General features: G+C 42.0%; 1 protein-coding gene across 2 annotated transcripts in view; it reads right to left on the bottom strand.

The window, feature by feature from the left end:
* The window catches only part of Dh31 (diuretic hormone class 2), a 74,960-nt gene that overhangs the window by 10,139 nt on the left and 49,049 nt on the right, over window positions 1–15,772 (bottom strand). The window lies entirely within an intron of this gene.

Raw genomic sequence — 15,772 nt, 5'->3', positions numbered from 1 at the left:
TCAGCCAATTTGATAAACATCGTCGAGTGGAGAAAAATGTCAACCGCGTTATTATTTTTCGATCACCGTCGGTAGGGGTTCGAGCCCTTCCCCAAATACAGGGTGTTCGGTCACCCCTGGGGGAAATTTTAATGGGGGATTCTAGAGGTCAAAATAAGACGAAAATCAAGAATACCAATTTGTCGATGGAGGCTGCGTTAAAAAGTTACTACCAATTAATTATAAAAATTTTAAATCATTCTGAAAAAATTATTTTTGGTTGCTGGGGGCAATTACAATCATTTTTGGTGAATACACATACCCCCGAAATCCGACCCAGTTTCGAGAAAAAAATTCCTTACCGAAAATATAATGTCTGATCATGAATGAATGATTCCCCCGAAATTTCACGTGTTTCAAATCGTTCTAAAAAAATTATTTTCAGTTGTGGGGGTTAATTCTAATCATTTTTGGTCAATAGACATACCCCCGAAATCCTAATCATTTTCGAGAAAAAAATTCCTTATCGAAAATCTAAAGTACGGTCAGAAATGCCTGCCCGAATTTTCATGCGAATCTTTAAAACGTCATAACTTCTCAACGGATTGGACGATTTTAATGTTTAAAAAAGCAAACGACGCGTATTTTAGTGCAGAATATGTAGAAATTGCAAAAATATTGGAAATGTTGCTTCTTGACCCCGTAAAATGCGAAAAACCCCATAAAATTGGTCCAATTTTCAAACGGCCATAACTCTTATAATAGTGAATATATTTCAATGAAACTTTTTTCTGAAGTAGAGCTCATGGGTACCTACAAAAAAGTATTAGATAACTTTTCTGTAGGGCGTCAAACAAAATGAAAAACGAATTTTTAAGAAAAATCGACAGGGGGTAGGTGCCTAAATTTTTCGACGAAAAAAAAAAATTTCAAATCGTTCTGAAAAAATTATTTTCAGCTGCGGGGGTCAATTATAATCATTTTTGGTGAATAGACATACCCCCGAAATCCTACCCACTTTCTAGAAAAATATTCGAGAAGGTGTAAAATTTTTCGACGGAAAAAAAAAATTTCAAATCGTTTTGAAAAAATTATTTTCGGTTGCAAGGGTGAATTACAATCATTTTTGGTGAACAGACATACCCCCGAAATCCTACCCACTTTCGAGAAAAAAATTCAGTATTGGCGGAACTTTAAACGTTAATAACTTTTTAACGAAGCCTCGATCAACAAAGTGGTATTCTTGATTTTCGTCTTATTTTGGCCTCTAGAATCCCCCATTAAAATGTTTCCCAGGGTTGACCGAACACTCTGTATATCGTTACAGCAAATATTCCTCACCCCCGATCGAAACACAGTCCAAAACAAAATAGCAAAGCTACATCGAAACTGATACATGTAAATAAATATTATGTCGATAATCCTTTGACGTGACGGTGACAGAAGTCTCTATATTTCATAGTTTCTTCGTGACGCATCGAGGGCTACTTGAATTTTCGACCCAGGCGAGAGTACGAAACGCGGAAAGGTCGTTTCTTTTCCATCTTTTGCCCATTTTGGTCCCAGGAAACGGGGAACCGTGTTATCATCGTTTATTCTGGCGCCCATGACGTTCCTTTCTTAGGGCGCCGTCTACCACTGTCGGCATGCAAATCACCTAATAGCCCATTTTAATAATGCGACCGAACCGGGGGTACACCCACGAAACAAATAGCCGTCTTCAGCATAACGCGTTATAAACGGCCGGGCAAACTCGAGCTGTCTCGATACAAGATCAATGTGAGACCGTCGACGGGAATCTACGACTCGTTAATGGGCCTGTCTAGTTCTGGGAATTGAAATGCATCGATCTACTGCATTTTCCTCCGCGTCGACTCTTAAAAACGCAACTTGCTTGCAGGAGCTGTTTCCAATCTTATTTGTCTCCACTTTGCTTTGGCATGCATAAACATTCGTGGCGATACGGTGCTATCTGTTTATTGTCGATCTCATTATCTCCTAACTAGGCACAAGTTACAACAGATAATCTACGCTATTATGTAAATTTGTCCGTTCGAATGTTGTCTATCCGTATGTATATTTGTACACGATAAACTTGAGAATTTTTAGACCGATTTAGACAAAACTTTTCGGTAGCTTGTTTCTTTTACTTTCAGCGTAGGCTGCGATTATAAATATAATAAATTTTAGTTGCGTCTGATACCAGGGTTAAGCAAACCGGGAGTCTAAAAATACAGCGCTTCCTTTCTAAGACCAGCGCAAGTAGAAATGGCGAGTAATGGACAGACGCGTTAACTTTCGAAATCCATTGTCCTTATACGGAAAAATTTATACAGAGTGTTCGGCCAGCCCTAGGAAAAATTTAATTGGGGGATTCTAGAGGCCTATATAAGACGAAAATCAAGAATACGAATTTGTCGATGGAGGCTTCGTTAAAAAGTTATTAACAATTAAATTAAAAAGTTTCAAATCGTTCTGGAAAAATTATTTTCATTTGTGGGGGTCAATTACAATCATTTTTGGTCAATATACATACCCCCGAATTTCTATCCACTTTCGAGAAAAAAATTCGAGAAGGTGTGAAATTTATCGACAAAATTTAAAAATTTCAAATCGTTCTAAAAAAAATATTTTTAGTTGCAGATGTCAATTCTAATCATTTTTGGTCAATGGACATACCCTCGAAATCCTAACCATTTTCGAGAAAAAAATTCCTTACCGAAAATCTAAAGTATGGTCAGAAATGCCTGCCCGAATTTTCATGCGAATCTTTAAAACGTCATAACTTCTGAACGGATTGGACGATTTTAATGTTCAAAAAGCCAAACGACGCGTATTTTAGTGTAGAATATGTAGAAATTGTAGAAATATTGGTAATGTTGCTTCTTGACCCCGTAAAATGCGAGAAACCCTATAAAAATGGTCCAATATTCAAACAGCCATAACTCCTATAATAGTGAATATATTCCAATGAAACTTTTTTCTGAAATAGAGCTCATGGGTACCTACAAAAAAGTATTAGACAACTTTTCTGTAGGGCGTCAAACAAAATTACTACAAATGAAAAAGGAATTTTTAAGAAAAATCGACCAAAGGGGTAAGGTGCCTTTTTTCGACAAAATTAAAAAATTTCAAATCGTTCTGAAAAAATTATTTTCATTTGTGGGGGTCAATTACAATCATTTTTGGTCAATAGACATACCCCCGAAATCCTAACCATTTTCGAGAAAAAAATTCCTTACCGAAAATCTAAAGTATGGTCAGAAATGCCTGCCCGAATTTTCATGCGAATCTTTAAAACGTCATAACTTCTGAACGGATTGGACGATTTTAATGTTCAAAAAGCCAAACGACGCGTATTTTAGTGTAGAATATGTAGAAATTGTAAAAATATTGGAAATGTTGCTTCTTGACCCCGTAAAATGCGAGAAACCCTATAAAAATGGTCCAATATTCAAACAGCCATAACTCCTATAATAGTGAATATATTCCAATGAAATTTTTTTCTGAAATAGAGCTCATGGGTACCTACAAAAAAGTATTAGACAACTTTTCTGTAGGGCGTCAAACAAAATTACTACAAATGAAAAAGGAATTTTTAAGAAAAATCGACAAGGTGCCTAAATTTTTCGACAAAATTAAAAAATTTCAAATCGTTCTGAAAAAATTATTTTCATTTGTGGGGGTCAATTACAATCATTTTTGGTGAATAGACATACCCTCGAAATCCTACCCATTTTCAAGAAAAAAATTCAGTATTGGCGGAACTTTAAACATTAATAACTTCTTAACGAAGCCACCATCAAGAAATTGGTATTCTTGATTTTCGTCTTATTTTGGCCTCTAGAACCCCCCATTAAAATTTTTCCCAGAGGTGGCCGAACACTCTGTGTATTTATTGCAAGCGGAATCGTCTTCTTGCATCTCGTGCACTGAAATACCAGCATTACGTCAAACATCGAAGTCCAGTTTTTCTCGCAAGAACATTTTTCAACCTCGTTGACGTAATATCCTGCGAACAAATGGACCGTTTGGCTTGAAACTTTACACGCATATAAAGTAAATAGCTTTCCTACGTCCGTGTCAATATCAACTCGATATCTGCAAAGGTTAGTCTTTCACCGCTGAAGTAAGTCGCCGAATTTCATTTAAGAAACGAGTTCTATTTTTAGGATTCTCCTATTTTCTACAACGTTCGTGGTTTCTTTGCTATCGACAAACCATCTTCCAAAGTCACGCATTTAACGACGTTAATCAGGGGGTGAAGCGAAAGACTGGAGAAGTTTTCGTTGCACAGAGCAGCAGAGACGGATCAGGGAAAGGAAGAAAGAATCCCGTTCGTTCCACGAACGAATCTTTTAATCGTTTCCGACTTTGCAAATTGATTTAAACGGCGATGGTCGTGGTTGTGTCGTTTCTAACCTCGCGAAATCCGTCGATTTATCGGTTATCAATTTGTTCGCTCCCGGCACGTTGGGAAGAGACGAGAAAAAAGAAAGGAGCCGAGGCGACAGAAAATTTAAGAAAAGGAACACGATTTCGTCGCTTAAAAAGTGCTCGCGATCCGTAAGTGTAAAAGAAAAAATCGTGAAAATGAAAATAGACGTACGGTTTATGCCCTAACAATCACAGAAGTAAATGTTTTGACTAGTTTTTTAGATGGTCCGTCTAGATTTTAACGCGGCAAACGTGGACGCCCTTCGTTTTCTCTTTAATTTCTCCTACGTCATTGTCCTCGTATAAGAGGCTCGTTATGGCGAGCTTTTCGACCGGGTCGAAAGCGATATCAATTGTTAGGCGGTAAAACGAAATACCACCGTCGGTTTTATGGGGTATTTGTCGAGTCATAAACTAGAAATCAATCTGTAACGGACGATGCAGTCGTTGATTCATTTAGACATTCGAAACGGCGTTTTCGCCACCCTAGAAATCGATAGAAAAGATACATGTAATCTTCTTTTGTTCGCTACTTAATGGGAATTATGTTTAAACATAAAACGATATTGGAAAACTCGTATTCTGGAATTCGTTTCTCGAATCAACGACTTGAAAATAAGATAGTTGTCAGTAGAAATTAATATAAATAAGTACAATCGGTGCTCGTGTTCGCGCAGTAACCCTTGGACAATGTTTTTGCTCCGAGCGAATAATTTTAGTATCAAAAGCTCTGCCATCGTGAGCGATGTGCCAAAGTTCCGCGTTCCCATGCGAGAACAGTTATACGCGAACCGTCGAAATCGTTTCCTTGCGAAATCGGTTAACTGACGCACCAACGGCGAACTACCTTCTGCATATCGTAGTTAAATTCCCGGGGAAGGCACTCCCTTCGTCGAGGGACGAGAGTTGATCCCGCGATTTCCAAGGATACCGTCGGGAAGTTAATCGATGGCAAAGTTGAGAATCGCGTAAACGCTCTCTGGATTACGGTAATGCACGCGTGTGGATTCGCGTCAGAAAATCCGGATGTCCAAAGTTCAAAGTTCGAGGAGGATCGTGACAGCATCCACCCTTAATTTCTAGACTGTTAGAAATTTTCTAATAAATGAACTTTACCGATCGACTTATTGTTAGTCCTCTTACCCCACTCCGTGGCCAGATCCTCAGGGAACAGAGTTCCTATTCTTTAAAGCAAAACATACCCATGTTTCTTTTCAAACAATCAATCCTACGACGCCCGATAGGCATCTGGATTGTATCCTCGCGACCATCCCTCTTGGGCCACACGCAGGCCAAGCCCCTACCGTAAATCGTTCGAAAACGAAATATCGTCGAGCTAATTGTCCTCGACGTCCCTTAAAACTAAGCTGTCGCTAACAAGCCTGTAAACATATTGGTATAATTTCGGTCTGATTTTATTTCTCGGTGTACGTATATTCGCATTCTCTTTAACAGGTTTGAGCTCGAGTTCATTACACGGAAGCCTCTGTCGTAATTTCATCCTGCTGTCGACCGCAGAATCACCCCCTAAAGAAGAGGATTACCATAAGGAAGCGAACGTCGTGTATGCTCGGTGTCGAGGGAGCTCCGCTTTGGTGTTTTCGAGTAACGCGGCGCGGTGCAGCCGCGTCACATTCTCGTCTTGTAATTAGAATTTATCGTTTTTGTACTCGATCGAGCGTACGCGGTCGGAAGGAAGGGAAATCGAGTAGGTAAGCGTATCTCGTGATAACTATAGAATGATCTGGCTAACGCACCGGTCGACGGGAAACGGACGCGAAGGCTGGACGACGGGAGCAGTCGCTGCAATCTGTGGACGAGCATGCACGACCACCTTTTTTAAATTACGACCCTTCCGCCTCGCGAAGTAGCAACGTTTTAACGGAATTCAAACTCGGTTTGTTCCGCGTCGGGGAAACTCGATTATCCGTTATCCGTTACTTGCCACGTAGGCGAGAATTAATGTTCGACGGAACCCGACTAAACAATGCACCTTCTTAATAAAGTTTCGCGCGTACGTAACGAGATCAATCGAGTGGATGCAGCGTGTAAATCCTCGGTCGAGCAGGGATTTTACGCGTCGCGTGTTTCGCGGCTCTTTTTATAATGACTTCGTAACCTCGTTACGCGTATTAATGTGCGAATGGCGACGAAAGTTGTTTAAAAAACGAGAGGATACCGTTCGATGAAGTCTCGTTGCGCGGCGCGTCGAACAGCGCGCCTTTCTGCTCCGTCGGTAATTCGCTCTTTATGCGAAACGTATCAGGGAACTACTACATCGACTGTTGGGGAAGCTGTATTAGAAATTTTCTGTATTAGAAAAGCTGCATTAGAAAATCATGAAACTCGTTCGTCGAAGATCTCTGAATGGTCGAGGAAAGATATTTTCAATGGTCTGGCGAAATTACCAACAGACGTAAACAATGCACTTTTCGAGGAAATGCACGCGCGTATCGATGGCAGAGAAAGGAATAGATCGTACAGAACTGACACGAGATGGTGCAAAGAACTCACGAAACTCGAAATTAAAACATTAAAATCCTCCAATCCGTTCAGAAATTATGATTTGTTAAACATACCAATGAAATTTCGGGGAAACATTTCTGGCTATACATCATATTTTCGATAATGAATTTTTTTCTCGAAAGTGGGTAGGAATTCGGGGGTACGTCTATTCACCAAAAATGATTGTACTTGACCCCTGCAAACGAAAATAATTTTTTCAGAACGATTTGAAAATTTTTTTTTTCGCCGAAAAATTTAGGCACCTAAATTTTTCGATTTTTAATAATTTTGTTTGAAGCCCTACAGAAAAGTTGTGTAATACTTGTTTGTAGGTACCCATAAGCTCTACTTCAGAAAAAAGTTTCATTGAAATATATTCACTATTGTAGGAGTTATGGCTGTTTGAAAATTGGACCATTTTTATGGGGTTTTTGTCATTTTGCGAGGTCAAGACTCAACTTTTCGGATATTTTTGCAATTTGTACATATTCTCCATCAAAATACGCGTAATTTGCTTTTTTAAACATTAAAATCGTCCAATCCGTTCAAAAGTTATGACGTTTTAAAGATTCTCATGAAAATTCAGGGAAGCATTTCTGGCCCGAAACTATATTTCCGGTAAGGAATTTTTTTCTCGAAAATGGTTCGGATTTCGGGGGTATGTCTATTGACCAAAAATGATTAGAATTGACACCTGCAACTAAAAATAATTTTTTCAGAACGATTTGAAGTTTTTTAATTTTGTCGAAAAATTTTCCGGTCGATGCAAGTTACGATTTTTCACTCTCGAGGTCTTGTATTTCTTATATTATTTTGTTGTTACGTATTGTTAACACGTCGACTGCCACGTCAGTTCACCATAGTTAGAGATGTCCTTGGCGTTTATTCAAATAACAATGCGATAAATAAAAGTATTCATTGGTTCATTTGCAAATTTTACAAGTGCCAGAGTTCTTTCGTCATAAACGGTTTTAAAACACGTTATACGTTTCGAGCGTTGCCCACCAGTGAACACTATGGTAGTCGACGTGTTGCAAAATTCCACGTTTGAAAAGTGTACAGTGAAAAGCGTCGCTAAGGCCAGAAGAGCCTCTGAAAAAGGAGATACCTTTTTGTTGGCGAATCCTTGTCGACGAGTACGCTGTTCGACGCGAAAAAAAGGAAGGATTTCATCTGTATCGTGGTACCCGCAGCCGGAGCCCGCACTCACGCTCGCTACGAGCGTACGTATCGATGGTACATCGATTCATCGAGCCTGGTTGCGTCGTGAGCATCCCGCGATACGGGCAAACGAAGGTTCAAGATCGACGGTCGAGCGTAAACTGTCTGGAAGATCGCGCGAAACGCTCGGACAATTAGGGAAATCTGCGTGAAGCTCACGGATTAACGACAACAACGGTCGGGAACTCGGGAGAACTAGTTGACGATGTTTCGTTGGACGACCTCGGGGGCTCTCAGGTACGTAGCCACGTATTTCGAAGGTTTTGTTCGGTTTGCAGCGTCTCAAAGACGGCTCAAGGCGAAGGCAAGGCGTAACAGCAGAACCGATGTACGGTTATTCCCGCAGGTGTACCCGTCGTTGTGCACCTGTCCGATCTTTCGGACAAACCAATAAAATGGACTTTCCATCCGGCTTCCTGCGCCTCGTCGCGAGGAAATCCCTCTTGCCTTCGATATTTTCGTGAATGATCGTCCTGCATACGAGAAAGGTGCGATCGCGAACAGGTGTTTCGTACACGTCGCGAACAATACCAAAGTAACCGGAAATCGACTGGACCCGCAAAGTCAGAAACGAGGGAGATCTCGCGTTGGGCCTGTTTTCCTCGGCGAGTCCAGGGAAACTCGAATCGATTTTCCACGCGAGTCCGAGCGGGTATTACGTATGCCCGCGATCGCACACTTATCGTTTAACCGGTCGATGGAATGTACCTGGAAACGGATATCGGTCCAGCTGTCCAGCAGCTGTGTACTTCACCTGTCGTCGATGTATACGCGCACGCGCGTGCACCAGTTGAACGTTTCGCGCTGGAGGTGGTGCGCGATCGAAAGGTGCGAGCTTCCAGCCCTCTTTCGCGCGCGATCCTTCCCGTTTTCCGGCGCGAAAAGGCTACCGATCCTGACGTTCGACTCTCGAGAGACGATTCCGGGACAATTTGCAATCGCCACGGCGAGACGCGTGTTCCGTCACGGTGGCAGGAGCCGGGGGACAATGATTTTACGTATCCGGTTATTTCTTCGCCGTCCAGACTTTGCACGAAAATTGCGCCGGGTTCTCGAACACGATAACGACCTTTTATTTATTCGTTTCAACGGAAGTCCAGTCCATTTATTCCGTATCGCGTTAAAGCAAGAATTACGCATTTTTTCATCGGGTTGCTGGCGCGATTGGTTCGTAGGAGGGTAACTGGGTCTTTAACAGATAGATATTCGATCTCCGGTGCGAAACGAAACAAGAAGGCCACGATGGATGGATGGCGAAGACGGCTGTGGGCAGACGGGCAGGTAGTCGGAACGGTAGGCTGCTAGCTAAGTGGGTAGTAGGTAGGTGGGTAGGTAAGTAGCTAGGTAAGTAAAGAAAGCGAATACACGCGGGTTGGAAGAAAATTTTCGTGCTACGGGATCCCATCGGTTCCCGTGCTCGCCGCTAGTGGGACCGTTTCTCTCGCAAGCACTCGACCGAATCTCCCTATCTTTCTCGTTCCATCTCAACCACAGGACCCCTCAAAGTGTACTATACAGAGATGACTTGTTGGCTATGCACCTACAAACTAAACGGTGCAAGGGCAAGGAGACAACTGGAGAGGCTCGCTCTAGTATCACGGCTAGTATTTTGAGCGTACGGTTACGCCAATGCCTCTCAGTCTTGTCCTATACGTTTTGTTCGCGTCCTTTGTCACGCGATGGAATTGTCATCTCTGTATAGTACTTGGTCCAGCCAGTCTCTCGCCACTATTGCTCGAGAATATCTCGAAGAAGTTAACGTCGATGGATCGAGAGTTTGTCCATGGAATACCCGCTTGGGATTCTCGCGTGTCGCGGCGCGGCGGTGTCGACGGTTGAGCAAAACGGATCGCAGAACGGAAGAAAACACCTGCTTCTGTTTCTCGGTTCGACCACATCCTTCCTCTGGGCAACGTCTCGCGTTGCGTGGCCCGTACGAAGGCTTTCGTCGCTAGGAGCTAACCGATACGATACCGGCCAATACCCGGGCCTGTGTTCGGGAGGCCATACTTCGCGCGCGCAAGCCAACACAGCCAGAGGAGAATGTACGAGCGCGGCTCTTGGAAACCTTCGAGGTCGGATCGTTTTTCGTAAGGTTCTCACGGAACGGCGAACATCGTCCGGCAGATTTTTCGATCGTCCTTACCGATTCTCGCGACGCAAAACCGCGACCGGGCCCAACGCCAGCTATTTCTCATCGATCTTGCCTGGCCCAAAATTATTTTATTCGCCACAATGCGCTGGATTTAAATTTAAAACGCGAGATTCAATACCCACTTTGCATAATGGGGGATTCTAGAGGCCAAAATAAGACGAAAATCAAGAATACCAATTTGTTGATGGAGGCTTCGTTGAAAAGTTATTAACAATTAAATTAAAAAATTTCAAATCGTTCTAAAAAAATTATTTTTAGTTGCAGGTGTCAATTCTAATCATTTTTGGTCAATAGACATACCCCCGAAATCCTAACCATTATCGAGAAAAAAATTCATTACCGAAAATATAGTTTCTGGCCAGAAATGCTTCCCTGAAATTTCATGCATATCTTTAAAACGTCATAACTTCTGAACGGATTGGACGATTTTAATGTTCAAAAAGCCAAACGACGCGTATTTTAATGCAGAATATGTAGAAATTGCAAAAATATTCGAATAGTTGCTCCTTGATCCCGTAAAATGCGAAAAACCCCATAAAAATGGTCCAATTTTCAAACAGCCATAACTCCTACAATAGTGAATATATTCCAATGAAACTTTTTTCTGAAATAGAGTTCATGGGTACCTACAAAAAAATATTAGACAACTTTTCTGTTGGGTGTCAAATAAAATTATCAAAAATGAAAAACCAATGTTTAAGAAAAATCGACAGGGGCTAAATTTTTCAGCGAAAAAAAAAATTTTCAAATCGTTATGGAAAAATTATTTTTAGTTGCAGGTGTCAATTCTAATCATTTTTGGTCATTACATATACCCCCGAATTTCTATCCACTTTCGAGAACAAAATTCGAGAAAATGTGAAATTTTTCGTCAAAATTAAAAAATTTCAAATTGCTCTAAAAAAAATATTTCTAGTTGCAGGTGTCAATTCTAATCATTTTTGGTCAATAGACATACCCCCGAAATCCTAACCATTATCGAGAAAAAAATTCCTTACCGAAAATATAGTTTCTGGCCAGAAATGCTTCCCTGAAATTTCATGCATATCTTTAAAACGTCATAACTTCTGAACGGATTGGACGATTTTAATGTTCAAAAAGCCAATCGACGCGTATTTTAGTGCAGAATATGTAGAAATTGCAAAAATATACGAATAGTTGCTCCTTGATTCCGTAAAATGCGAAAAACCCCATAAAAATGGTCCAATATTCAAACAGCCATAACTCCTACAATAGTGAATACATTCCAATGAAACTTTTTTGTGAAATAGAGCTCATGGGTACCTACAAAAATATATTAGACAACTTTTCTGTAGGGTGTCAAATAAAATTATCAAAAATGAAAAACCAATGTTTAAGAAAAATCGATAGAGGGTAGGTGCCTAAATTTTTCAGCGAAAAAAAAATTTTCAAATCGTTATGGAAAAATTATTTTTAGTTGCAGGTGTCAATTCTAATCATTTTTGGTCATTACATATACCCTCGAAATCCTACTCAGTTTCGAGAAAAAAATTCAGTACGAACGGAACTTTAAACGTTAATAACTTTTTAACGAAGCCTTCATCGACAAATTGGTATTCTTGATTTTCGTCTTGCTTTGGCCTCTAGAATCTGCCATTAAAATTTTTCCCAGGGGTGGCCGCACACCCTGTATATCCGCTCGATGTACGTATATTATCTACTTAACGTTAACTACCTAATGTATCGAACGTTGCATAAATGTGGCCTGTTGGAATAAATAAATAATGAAATAATATTTATGAGTTCTGTGACTTCACCCGTATCGTTCCTTCATTGTGCGAATTAAAATTGCGACGATATCTGCAATAGTGTATTTTTATCGCGTAAATATAACCGAGAAGCGAAACGCAACGCAAAAAGAAGGTCTGAGAGAGCGACGAAACCTTGCGTGGATGTATCGACTTGCCTCGATAAGAGATGTCGGGCGGCCTATCAAACGCGATACAAACAATATTTCCAAGACAGAAACCGAATCGCAACGTTAGCGAAGCTAATTCGTTGGGAAGATAACTTTTATCGCGGTTATAGAGAGCAAATTCTCTCGGATTTCCTTGCTGCACCGTACCAGAAAGCTGCTCGACGCATAACAGAGAAGAATCGATTCCAAGGAATGAATAATTAATAATTAATACCCTAGCGTTTTCTGCAACGATTCGCGTACTATTTTACACGCTTACGTAACATTCCAGGAAGGTGAAATATTACCACTGAATTTTTGTTTCGATCATTTACTCGATCATTTACTAGCCTCGCAACAAAGTTGCCAACGGATCCAGCAAACATCTGGAAGTCTTGAAAGGCGACTGGAGGTGGCCATTCGAGCACGCTACCTACAAGGGTCAGACATTTACCGAACCACGAAAATGGTTGCGACTCGAAGATAATGTTAAATAGGCCACGTTTTTATCCAAACCTCTTCCCTTGTTCTTACGCTTGCTGCACATCGGTGAATTAAGTAGCACATGCTACGAAACACCATGTAGATAACGATCGACCGTTGCAATTAACATTCCAATGAAATTACTATAATATCGATTACAACAATATCGTAACACACGTAACGACACGTTTCGATCCATTGTCGCGATAATCTTATCGAGTTTATCGGAGCCAGACGTACAATACCTACGTAGTTTTCGGATACGAATGATCCGTAAACCGTTCTGGGAACATCGACACTTCCATTTTGTCCACGTGAATTCGTAAAATTAGTCACTGTGCGTCGTTACGAAATTTGCATTACGAGAGAGAGTTCCCTCTGGCCAACTCGAACGGGAAGCGTGTCCGCTGCGGTTCGGTTACCATCGGTTAGTGTGCATATAGGGTGTTAAAAAAGAGTCCAAGACCTTAAAACGGTCCCTACGATCGAACGTTATCGAGCGTCGAGTCGCGAAAAGATCCGCCCCCCGGAAATGTTACTGAATTTCGAATCTCGAATCGTTCGAAATGTTTCCACGCCGCCCTGTACGTGGTACGGTGGTAAGTAGAGTGAAAAGGAGCGGCGCCAGCGAGGGGCGATCGCGCGGATACGTCGAAAGGTAGTACGTATGTACTTTTTTGACGAAAAGGTGGCAAGTTTGCGGGCGGAACAGCCGATTCCGAAGGGGTCGAAGGCGTCGGGAGAGCTTTGGTGAGAGTTTCGCCGGAGGAGAGAGTCTCGAGACTGGAGAGTCGAGGCTCGGTACGCGTCTGCACGGCCCCCTGTTCGTTCCGGAGAGCGCACGGGAATTGCGCAACGATTCGTGCGACTCGCGCGATACGCTGACTCAGACGGGTGAAATGCAGCGCGGGTGTTCCGCAGCGGTGTTCCGCGATAGTCGTAGACATGAGCGCGCGCGCGCCAACCGGTCGTTTCGCAACCTATCGCTAGTCGCAACGAGTGGGCGACCAATTTTTTACCCCCCTCCCTCTCGGAACGTCCGCGTTGCTCGCAGTACCGAGGACAGGGCCTCGCGAATCGAATCGCCGATACGCGATGTAAACTTTATCGTTCGAACCAACCGGTTGCCTCGATTTTCCACCCCCTATCGTACGGTAATGTTTCTTAAGGGGGTTAGGTAACTCTACGAAGAAAAAGTAAGCAGTCAATTATCCTGAGACTTTGCACTGTATTTAGGTGTAACAAATATTGAAAAAACCCTTGGCAATGTTTAAAAATATTTATAATTAAGCCTACTTCATTTTTTGGTGCCTAACTGGTGTGCAGGATTATGGTAAAATGGTTGTCGAAGTATTCCATTAACTATGGTAACATTTCAGTTTGTATAAAAATGAACAATATGGCAGATATTTGAAACCTAAAATCGAGTTTTTGTTACTAATATTTTGCAGAATTATTAGGCAATTTTTAGAAAATATTTATAATTAAGCCTACTTCATTTTTTGGTGCCTAACTGGTGTGCAGGATTGTGGTAAAATGGTTGTCGAAATATTCCATTAACTATGGTAACATTTCAGTTTGTATAAAAATGAACAATATGGCAGATATTTGAAACCTAAAATCGAGTTTTTGTTACTAATATTTTGCAGAATTATTAGGCAATTTTTAGAAAAACGGATCGTCGATGCTTAATAGATATAATAGTAAAGATAACTGTAAATTTTCAAAGAAATTGATTAATTAGAACTGAAGTAATTCTGCACACCGTTTTGTGGAACATAGTTCCGAAGAAAATGCATTTAAAGTTTGAAATTTTCAGCAAGAACATTGTTCCGACGTCAAACTATTATTTAAGCCAAAAAACTTCAAAATTTTAGTTACCTAACCCCTTAAGCGGATTCGTACAACGGAGGCGAAATTCGACACCAGTTGATATTTGCACGCGAGCGTATCGTCGAGCCTGCAAGTCGCCTTTATCTTTTGCCGACGACAAACGACGAAAAAGGCTTTGTCTATTACAGAAATTGTCGGCCCGGCACGTATCGTCTTTCACGTTTCACCGGTTCCATGCGGTATCACCCTCGATTAGGGATCGAAACGTTCGGGAATCGTTATTGCAAACGTTTCTCTAGCCGACGCCTGGCCAGGACTCGTTGCGAAAGACTTCGTCCAGCCGTCGGGTTACGTCCCGGAGCGTGCAACGATTGCGTCGTCGGAAATACTCTTCTTGTAAATACATCGACGACGAGCGTTTAGTATTCTCGAGTTGCAGGTAGCATCCGGTTAAGTGGCGACAGCCGCTCCCACCGATCGCGTGCAACGTTTATACCGTCGTCTCTGGCTCGATTCCATTTTGCTCCATCGTGTGGCAGTCCTTGAGAAACGGAGGATAGGTAAACGATTTCGCTGACCGTGGCGATCGCGACGGTCGCGATGTCGCCGCGCGACCACGAGCAACGCACCGAGAGCTTTCGTCGAGGAAATGCAGCAAAATCAATCTCCATTGTTTTCGAACAAGACGTTATGCGCGACGTTTTCGTAAAGCCTAACCCAGAGCGGCAAAGTTGACCAGACTGTCCGTGACACCGGGACCGGAAATCTTAATCGTATGCGAGTTTTCCGCGACGAAGATGGATCGATCGGCATCGACCGTCTGCGAAATTATTCATCGAAAAACAAGCCGTTTCGATAACGCCGCGGGGCAACAGATTGCGATTGGGATTATCGCGCAGACGATCGCGGAAACGATAAAATCCTTTGGAGGATCGAGATACGGGCTACGATCCCAATGTCGTCTACGTTGCAATTTAACGGGGATAGCGGAGCGGAAAGGGAGCGTATGGTCGACCGGGGGAACAGAGGGGCCGAGGGGGGCAAGCTAAATGTGACCTTGAACGACTGCAGCCTCGGGAGAAACATCCTAGCGCGTTTGATTAGCGATGCGATTTTAAGGCTATTCCGAAGAACGGGAGAGAGAGAGAGAGAGAAGAACGTAACGAGGTTAGGTTTAAAGACAATCCTCGTCCGTGCCTCGTCTTCGATGATTTAAGAGCCTGGGATGGGCCTTGAAAGCT

Source organism: Colletes latitarsis, chromosome 14 (genome assembly GCF_051014445.1).
Source record: "Colletes latitarsis isolate SP2378_abdomen chromosome 14, iyColLati1, whole genome shotgun sequence".
Classification (NCBI taxonomy): Eukaryota; Metazoa; Arthropoda; class Insecta; order Hymenoptera; family Colletidae; genus Colletes; species Colletes latitarsis.
This window is presented reverse-complemented; position numbering and strand designations above follow the sequence as displayed.